We start from the raw sequence: 9,923 nt of genomic DNA, 5'->3' as shown, positions 1-9,923 counted from the left end.
TGGCCTTTTTGTCCCTGCAGCAGACATAACTTCTCTCTGACTTTCAGCCTGAGCACATGCTGTTCCCTGTGCTGAAATGTTCTTTTGAACTCCTCCCTCTCATCCAGCTCAGCTCAAATGTCAGTTCCTCAGGTAGGTCAGGATTCCTCTCCCATTATCACACTCATAGTACAGTTGATCTTCATTATTTGTGGGTTCTGTATTTGTGAATTTGCCTACTTGATAAAATTTATTTGTAACCTCAAAATCAATACTCGTGGTGGAGTTGCCATTCAAGACGGCAACTAGGAAGATCTTGAACTCACCTCCTCCCACAAATGCACTGAGTATACAGCTACATATGGAAGAATTTCCTCTTAAAAAACCTAAAGCCTGGCTGAATGATGACTACACATCAGACAAATGAGAAGAAAACCACATGAAAGTGGGTAGGAGAGGCTGAGACGTGATCTCGCCATAAACTCCACCCGCTGCATGGTGACTTACAACTGGGAGGGAACTCAAAACCCAGAGCTTGTCCCTAAGGAGTGAAGGGTTCAAGTCCCACATCAGGCACCCCAACTTTTAAGGCAGTCACTTGAGAGATGAGCCCCATAAACATATAATTTTGAAAATCAATGGGGCTCACGTTCCAAGATCCACAAGATGGTAGCAATCTGAGAAATGCCTCTTAAAGAGCTCACACACTCAGACTCATCCTCCCCAGGGCCCAGCTCAGAGGCGTCTGATCACCCTCAGACTTAAAGAAAAGGAAGCTCACCTGCTTATATTAAAGCATTGCCCTGAGGGGCAGGCATCTAATTTAACACACACATCTAGGAGCCTGCTGGAACACTCCCTGGGGTTGGAGACTAGCAGGTGCCATCTTTGTGCTTTCATTTTGCTATGCTCCAGAACACAAGCATCTCCCAGAAGGGAGCCTTTACATGTATCTTGTGCCTTGATTTTTGTGGCTGCTGCCTAGAGGATGCTTCTTGATTGCCTGGCTCTGGAGACCAGGGAAGCTTGCATTCCTGGTCACACAGGACTGTAATAATTAGTGTCACCCAGAAAGGAGCTCATACCCCTGTCTGTGCGTACCCTGATTTTTGTGACTGCTGCCAGGGGATACCTCTATATCACCTGGCTCTGTTGGCCACTGGGGTTTATGCTTATGTGTCCCACAAGTCTGTAACCAAAGGAGAAATACTTCTTAAACAGCTACCACCCCCAGGGCACTGCAAGAGGCAACAGACCCAGGAGATTGGTCTTTCTGTGAGGGAGGCCTATTAGCTAATCATCGTGACTGTGGCCTGAGGGACAAGTTTCTAATTAAACATACATCTAGGGGCTGAATGTAACCCTTTCCAGAGAACTTGGAGGGTGGGTACTATCTTTGCACTCACTCTCGGCTGTGGTTCAGGGTGTCAGTATCTCCTGGAGGGGAACTTTACACACTCTGGCACCTGGTTTTTGTGGCTGATGCTCAAGGGATGCCCCTTGATCACCTGGCTCTGGTGGCCAGATGGACTTTGGTTCCTGGGTCCCACAGGACTGTAGCAATCAGAAGGACAATTCTTGGTAAGCTACTACCATCAGGGCACCGCACAGTGGACTGAGGCACATCCCACAGTATATCTGTGAAGGAGGCCACTTTGCTTTTCCTGGAACTTAAGACTGGAGAGTAGGCTTTGGGTTTGGCACACATTTAGTGGCCTATGGAGCTGCTGTCAAGGGACATAGGCTATGGACATCATCTTTGTGCTCTACCTCTGCCTTTTTCCAGCTTGCTGGTATCTCAGAAGGAAGCTTATTCACACATCGGGAGCCCTAGTTATTGTGATTGCCACTCAGGGGACACTTCCAGATCACCTGGCTCTGGTGGCCAACGGAGCTTACACTTGTGGCCCCTCAGGACTGTATATATTTGCATACTTTTAAAAGCTTCTGTCTGAGAGTCTGAATTTTAGTCAGCCTGAATCTAGATGCTGAGATCCTCCCCTTTGGGACACTGATGGGTCTGGGCACATCTTCAACTACTGGGAGCTATTAAAAAATATGATAGGCTGCTTGGACAAGCACAGAGGTTTGAGAGATGACCAAGAGCTAGGGCAGGGTTAAGCAGAAAGGTTCATCTCCTACACTAGGCCACTCCTTCAAGACAGGGAGATTGGTTGTTTCATCTACTTTATAGAAACCACCACAGAGAGTCAAGTGAAATGGAGAAATGGAGGAATATGTTCCAAATTGCAAAACAAGATAAAACCTCAGGAAGAAACCTTAACAAAACAGAGTTAAGTAATTTACCTGATAAAGAGTTCAAAGTAATGGTCATAAATTGAACCCCTGTTCACTGCTGGTGGCAGTGCAAACTGGTGCAGCCACTATGGAAAGCAGTATGGAGTATCCTCAGAAAATTAAGGATAGATCTACCATATGATCCAGCTATCCCACTGCTGGGTATTTATCCAAAGAACTTGAAAACACAAAGGCATAAAGATACTTGCACCCCTATGTTCATTGCGGCATTATACACAATAGCCAAGACTTGGAAGCAACCTAGGTGCCCATCAAGGGGTGAATGGATAAAGAAGATGTGGTATTTATACATGATGGACTACTACTCAGCCATAAGAAATGACGAAATCCAGTCATTTGTGACAACATGGATGGACCTTGAGGGTATTATGCTGAGTGAAATAAGTCAGAGGGAGAAAGTCAAATACCATATGATCTCACTCATAAGTAGAAGATAAAAACGACAAAAAACCCCACATAGCATTGGAGATTGGACTGGTGGTTACCTTTGGGGAAGAGGGGAGGGGGAGGGCAAAAGGGGTGATTAGGCTCACATGTGAGGGGATGGACTATAATTAGTGTTTGGGTGGTGAACATGATGTAATGTATACAGAATTTGAACTATGATGTACGTCCGAAAAAAATAAAAATTAAAAAAAAAAAAGATGCTCACTGAGCTCAGGAGAAGAATGGATGAACACAGTGAGAACATTAACAAAGAGATGAAAAATATAAGAAAGTGTCAAATAGAAGTCACAGAACTAAGAATACAATAACTGAACTGAGAAAGACACTAGAGGAGTTCAACAGCACGTTGGGTGATGAAGAAGAAAGGATTGGTCAATTCAAGGACAAGACAGTAGAACTCACCTAGTCAGAGCAGCAAAAAGAATGTAAAAAGTGAAAATAGCTTAAGGGACTTGTGGGATAACATCAGACTAACGTTTGCATTATAGGGTGCCCAGAAGCAGAAGAGAGAGAGAAAGGGAGAATCTTATTTGAAGAAATAACTGCTGAAAACTTTCCTAAATTGGGGAAGGAAATGGACATACACACTCAGGAAGCCCAGAGAGTTCCAAATAAGATGAACCCAAAGAGATCCACTCCAAGACACATTATAATTAAAATGTCAAAAGTTACAGACAAGGAGAGAACATTAAAAGCAGCAAGAGAAAAACAACTTGTTATGTACAGGGAACACTTATAAGACTATCAGTAGATTTTTCAGCAAAAACTTTGCAGTCCAGGAGAGAGTGGAATGATATATTCAAAGTCATGAAAGGAAAAAAAATTCAAACCAAGAATTATGTACCAGGCAAAGTTATCATTTAGAATTAAAGGAGAAATAGAGTGTTCCAGACAAGCAAAAGCTAAAGGCCTTCATCACCACTAAACTGGCCTTACAAGAAATGTTAGAGGGACTTCTGTAAGCTGAAAATAAAGGGCACAAATTAATCACAAGAACACATATGAAAGAATAAATTTCACTGGAAAAGTAAATATATAGTAAAGGTAGTGGATCAATCACTTATAAAGCTAGTATGAAAGGTAGAAGATGAAAGTAGCAAAAATACCTATGATTACTATAATTAATTAAGGAATACTCAAGATAAAAAGATGTAGAAGTTGACATAAAAAATATGAAAACTGGGGGGGGGGACTAAAAAATGTGAAGTTTTGGAATGTGTTCAAATTTAAGTTGTTATGAACTTAAAACAGACTGTTATATACATAGGATGTAATATATGAACCTCACAGTAACCACAAAGCAAGTACTTATAGTAAATGCACAAAAGATAAGGAGAAAGGAATATAAACGTACCACTAAAGAAAGCCATCAAACCACAAAGGAAGAGAGAAAGAGAAGAAGAAAGGAACAGAGAAGAACTACAAACAGAGAAAAATTAACAAAATGGCAATAATCACATACCTATCAATAATTACTTAACTGTAAATGGACTGAATTCTCTAATCAAAAGACATAGAATGGCTGAATGGGTTAAAAAACAAGGCCCATTTATGTGCTGCCTATAGGAGACACACTTTAAGTATAAGGACACACACAGACTAAAAGTGAAAGGATGGAGAAATATATCCAAGCAGATGGAAACCAAAAAAAAATCTGGGGTAGCTATACTCATATCAGACAAAATAGACCTTAAAACAAAGTCTGTAATAAAAGACAAAGAATGGTGTTACATAATGTTAAAGTAGTCAATCTAGCAAGAAGAGATAACATTATAAATATATATTCACTCAACATAGGAGCACCAAAATATATAAAGCAAATATAAAAAGACCTAAAAGAGTAATTGACAGCAATACAATAATAGTAGGGAACTTTAACATCCCACTTATGTCAATGGATAGATAATCCAGACAGAAAATTAATAAAGAAACATCGACCTTCAATGACACATTAGACCATATGGACCTAATAGATGTATGCAGCACATTGCATCCAAAAGCAGCAGAATACACATTCTTCTCAAGTGCACATGGAACATTCTCCAGGATAGATCACATGTTAGGCCACAAAACAAATCTTAATAAGTTGAAGAAGACTGGAATCATATCAAGACTCTTTTCTGACCACAATGGTATAGAACTGGAAATCAATTACAAAAAGAAAACTGGAAAGACCACAAAAATGTTCAGATTAAACAACATGCTACTGAACAACAAATGGGTCATTGAATAAATCAAAGAAGAAATTGACAAATACCTAGAGAAAAATGAAAACAGAAATATGACATACTAAAATCTATGGGATGCAGCAAAAGCAGTTCTAAGAGGGAAGTTCATAGTTATACAGGCCCACCACAACAAACAAGAAAAATCTCAAATAAACAAACTTTATACGTAAAGCTAGAACTAGAAAAAGAAGAACAAACACAGCCCAAAGTTAGTAGAAGGAAGGAAATAACATAGATTAGGGCAGAAATAATAAATAGACACTAAAAAGACAATAGAAAAGTCAATAAAACTAAGAGCTGGTTCTTTGAAAAGAAAAAATATTGACAAACCTTTAGCTAGACTCAACAAGAAAAAAAGAGAGAGGGCTCAAATAAACAAAATCAGAAATGAAATAGGAGAGTTACAACTGATTCCACAGAAATGCAAAGGATCATAGGAAAGCACTAAGAACAATTATATGCCAACAAATTGGACAACTCAGAAGAAATGGATAAATTCCTAGAAACACACAAATTACCAAGAATGAGATGAAGAAACGGAAAATCTGAATTGACCGATTACTAATGATGAGATTGAATAAGTAATCAAAAACCTCCCAAGAAACAAAGGTCCAGGGCCAGATAGCTTCATTGGTGAATTCTGCCAAACATTCAAAGAAGATTTAATGCCTATCCTTCTCAAACTCTTCCAAAAAATAAGAGATGGAACACTTCCAAATTCATTTCAAAAGGCTAGCGTTACCTTGATACCTGAACCAGACAAGGACACTGCAGAAAAAGAAAATTACAGGCCAATATCCTTAATGAACACAGATGCAAAAATCCTCAATAAAATGTTAGCAAGCCAAATTCAACAATACATTAAAGGGATCAAGTGGGATTTATTCCAGGGGTGGTTCCAAGGTTCAATATCTGCAAATAAATCAATATGATACATCACATTAACAAAATGAAAGATAAAAATCATATGATCATCTCAATAGATGCAGAAAAAGCATTTGACAAAATTCAACATCCTTTTATAATAAAAACTCTCAACAAACTGAGTATAGAGGGAAGGTACCTCAACATAATAAAGGCCAAATATGACAAACCCACAGCTAACATCATACTTGGTGGTGAAAAGCTGAAAGCATTTCCTCTAAAATAAGAAACAAGACAAGGATGCCCACTCTCACCTCTTTTATTCAACATAGTATTGGAAATCCTAGCCACAGCAATTGGGCAAGCAAAAGAAATAAAAGTCATCCAAATTGGAAAAGAAGAAGTAAAACTGTCACTATTTATAGATGACATGATATTATACATAGAAAACCCTAAAGACTCCACCAAAAAACTGTTGGAACTAATCAATGAATTCAATCAATATACAGAAATCTGTGGTGTTTCTACACACTAATAAACCATCAGAAAGAGAAATTAAGGAAACAATCCCACTTATGATTGCATCAAAAAGAACAAAATACCTAGGAATAAATTTAACCTAGGAATAAAATTAAGGGAGGTGAAAGACTATGAGACACTGATGAAAGACATTGAAGACAGAAATCAATTAAAAGATATTTTGTGCTCATTGATTGAAAGAATTAATACTGTTTAAATGTCTGTAGTACCCGAAGCAATCTACAGATTGAATGCAATCACCATCAAAATTCCAATGGCATTTCTCATAGAACTAGAACAAATAATTCTAAAATTTGTATAAAACCACAAAAGATCCCAAATACCAAAAACAATCTTGAGAAAAAAGGACAAAGCTGGAGGTATCATGCTCCCTGATTTCAAACTATACTACAAAGCTATAGTAATCAAAACAGTATGATATTCACATAAAAATAGACACAGATCAATGGAACAGAATTGAGAGCCCAGAAATAAACCCCTACATATATGGACAACTAACTTATGACAAAGCAGCCAAGAGCGTACAACGGAGAAAGGACAGTCTCTTCAGTAAATAGTGTTGGAAAAACGGGATAGCCACTTGCAAAAAATGAAACTAGACCGCTATCTTACACCAGACACACAAATTAACTCAAAATGAATTAAAGACTTGAATGTAAGACCCAAACCCATAAACTTCCTAGAATAAAATAAAGGCAGTAAGCTCCTTGACACCAGTCTTAGTGATGTTTTTGTGGCTATGATTCCAAAGGCAAGGGAAACAAAAGCAACAATAAGTAAGTGGGTTACTTCAAACTAAAAAGCTTCTACACAGTGAAGGAAACCAACATCAAAACAAAAGGACAACCTACCACTGGGAGAAGATATTTACAAATCATGTATCTGACAACGGATTAATATTCAAAATACATAAAGAACTCATAGAACTCAACAACAACAAGAACAAACAAACCAATTAAAAAATGGGAAGAGGATCTGAATAGACATTTTTCCAAAGAAGACATACAGATGGCCAACAGGCCCATGAAAAGATGTTCAACATCAGTATTTATTAGGGAAATGCGAATCAAAACACAATGAAGGCCTGCCCAGTGGTGTAGTGGTTAAGTCTGCACACTCTGCTTCAGTGGCCCAGGGTTTGCCGGTTCAGATTCTGGGCACAGGCCTATGCACCACTTATCAAGCCATGTTGTGGCAGGTGTCCCACATATAAAATAGAGGAATATGGGCACAGATGTTAGCTCAGGGCCAATCTTCCTCAGTAAAGGGAGAAGGATTGGCAGCAGATGTTAGCTCGGGCTAATCTTCCTCGGGAAAAATAAATTAATTAATTAAACAAACCCAAAACACAATGAGATATCACCTCACACCCGTTAGAATGGCTATTATACAAAAGACAACAAATAACAAGTATTGGAGAGGGTGTGGAGAAAAGGGAACACTCATATACTGCTGGTGGAAATGTAAATTGGTGCAGCCGCCATGGAAAACAGTATGGAGATTCCTCAAAAAATTAAGAATAGAACTACCATATGATCCAGCTATTTCACATCTGGGTATTTATCCAAAGAATACAAAAACAGTAATTCAAAAAGATATATGCACCTCTATGTTCACTGCAGCGTTATTTACAATAGTCAAGATATGGAGACGACCAAAGTGTCCATCAATGGATGAATGGATAAAGATTGCATACATATGTATGTATGTGTATATATATATATGTGCATATATATATATGTGTATATATATATATGATGCAATACTACTCAGTCATAAAAGAGAATGGTCTTGCCCATCGTGACAGCATGATGGACCTTGAGAGCATTATATTAAGTGAAATAAATCAGACAGAGAAAGACAAATGCTGTATGATTTCACTCATATGTGGAATCTAAGAAAAAACAAAACAAGAAAACAAACTCATAGATACAGAGAACAGATTGTGGTAACTAGAGGGAAAAGGGTTTGGGGAGTAGGCAAAATGGGTGAAGGGGGCCAATTGTATGGTGATAGATGGTAACTAGATTTTCGGTGGTGATCACTTTGTAGTGTATACAGATATTGATCCATCAATGGATGAATGGATAAAGAAACTGTGGTATATATATCCAAGGGAATATTATTCAGCCACAAAAAAGAATGAAATCTTGCCATCTGCGACAACGTTGATGGACCTCGAGGGCATTATCTAAATGAAATGTCAGAACAAAAACAAACCAAGCTCATAGATACAGAGAACAGATTGGTGGTTGTAAGTGGCAGGGGGGAGGGGGTGGGAGAAGTGGGTGAACTTTTTTTCTTTTTTTAGTTTAAATAAATTGAATTAAGAAAATACTCATACCACTTTGGGCATCATTCATGGACAGGCACTTAGCAGTGAAAATTTTGAGTTGCCCAAGTCATGTGTTCCCAACTAAGATTGAACAGGGCAATATGCTGCCTTCTTGTTTCAGCTCTCATACTTTAAACAGAGTCCTTTTTGCAATCTATTTAACGCCACGTTTTTGCATTTTTTGTACCTTTTGTTGGTGATTTTGCTGTTTCAAATGGCTCATGTGCATAGTGCTGAAGTCCTGTCTAATGTTCCTATGCACGAGACTGTGATGTGTCTTACAGAGAAAATACTTGTTTTAGATAAGTTTAATTCAGGCGTGAGTTTGCTGTTGGCTGTGAGTTCAAGGTTGATGAATCAATAGTATGTATTAAATAAAGTGTCTTTACACAGACACACATAAAACAAGGTTATGTATTGATTGGTTGATGAAAATATTGTGACCAGACGTTTACAGGAACTTAACTCTGTATTTCCCCAGGAGCCATGGTTCATGATTCACTAGTTCAATGTTGGTGGTGACTTATAGAGTGTAACTACTGTGAATAATGAGAATCAACTGCACTTTTGTCTTTTCCTTTGTAGCATTGATCACAGGTTATAAGTATATGTTTATTTGTGTAATTTTTAAATGTGTGTCTCCTCCACTAGAATGTAAGCTTTAGGAGGACAGAGACTAGGATTGTTTCATTTGATTAGACCCCCAGTACCTGATACAGTGCCTAGGATGTAGCTGGTGCTTGATAAAAATTGTTGAATGGATAATTGAATGAATGACTGAATAAACAAAGTGCCTGTGGCTATGCGGCAGAGGAATACCTGAGCAGGGAGCCAGGCAGGTCATTATAGAGGAAGGTTGAAGGCTGTGGTAGGAGAGACCATTGGTCTGCTCCCCATTTCCACTATAGTAGCTCTGGTCCTATAGTGTGGACTATACTCAATGTATAATGGAAGGATTTTCCATTGAGAGTAAGATGTGTCTCAGGTGCCAAAGCAAAATACCACCTTCCTTTAAGTAGTTTAGTATCCTTTCATTGTGCTTACAGTGAAAACAGTCAAAAGCAGCTCCTGCAACCTGGTAGTTGTAAATACCAGGCAGATTTAGAAGAGGTGTGGGGTTTTCTTCCTTTCCACTGGAGGCTCCAACGTGGATTCACATGTGGTCATAACTCCTTTTGGGGTTTATATCTGTTAATATACCCCAGGCGGAA

The sequence above is a fragment of the Equus asinus genome, chromosome X (assembly GCF_041296235.1).
Source record: "Equus asinus isolate D_3611 breed Donkey chromosome X, EquAss-T2T_v2, whole genome shotgun sequence".
Lineage (NCBI taxonomy): Eukaryota > Metazoa > Chordata > Mammalia > Perissodactyla > Equidae > Equus > Equus asinus.
Note: the sequence above shows the minus strand (reverse complement) of the source record.